This window comes from Bison bison, unplaced genomic scaffold (genome assembly GCF_000754665.1).
Source record: "Bison bison bison isolate TAMUID 2011002044 unplaced genomic scaffold, Bison_UMD1.0 scf7180017864193, whole genome shotgun sequence".
NCBI lineage: Eukaryota > Metazoa > Chordata > Mammalia > Artiodactyla > Bovidae > Bison > Bison bison.
Genome location: NW_011494765.1, coordinates 182564 through 183299, shown reverse-complemented (window position 1 = coordinate 183299; position 736 = coordinate 182564). Strand labels below are relative to the sequence as shown.

General features: G+C 37.4%; 1 pseudogene; it reads right to left on the bottom strand.

Moving 5' to 3' along the window:
- The window catches only part of LOC104991509, a 2674-nt pseudogene that overhangs the window by 538 nt on the left and 1400 nt on the right, over positions 1-736 (bottom strand).

Sequence of the window (736 nt, the reverse complement as noted above, 5' to 3'; positions counted from 1 at the left end):
CAGCCTTGACGTACTCCTTTTCCTATTTGGAACCAGTCTGTTGTTCCATGTCCAGTTCTAACTGTTGCTTCCTGACCTGCATATAGCTTTCTCATGAGGCAGGTCAGGTGGTCTGGTATTCCCATCTCTTTCAGAATCTCCCACAGTTTATAGTGATCCACACAGTCAAAGGCTTTGGCATAGTCAACAAAGCAGAAATAGATGCTTTTCTGGAACTCTCTTGCTTTTTCTATGATCCAGCAGATGTTGGCAATTTGATCTCTGGTTCCTCTGCTTTTTCTAAAACCAGCTTGAGCATCTGGAATTTCATGATTCACGTATTGCTGAAGCCTGGCTTGGAGAATTTTGAGCATTACTTTTCTAGTGTGTGAGATGAGTGCAATTGTGTGGTAGTTTGAGCATTCCTTGGCATTGCCTTTCTTTGGGATTGGAATGAAAACTGACCTTTTCCAGTCCTGTGGCCACTGCTGAGTTTTCCAAATTTTTACATACAGGGTAGCTATTAAGAAGTCTGATGTGAATATGATTACTGTTCCTTTGTAGGAAAACTTCCTTTTCTCTCAGAATCTTCTCTTTGACTTTGAAATTCTTAAAATCTATTAAGCCTATGGAGGTTTTTGTTTTCTCTCCTTTTTGCTACTTTACAGACTCTTGAAATATGAAGTTGTTAATATTTAACTCTGAATAAATTTGTCTCCATTATTTTTCTTTCTTTTTTTTTTTTTTTTTTTTTTTT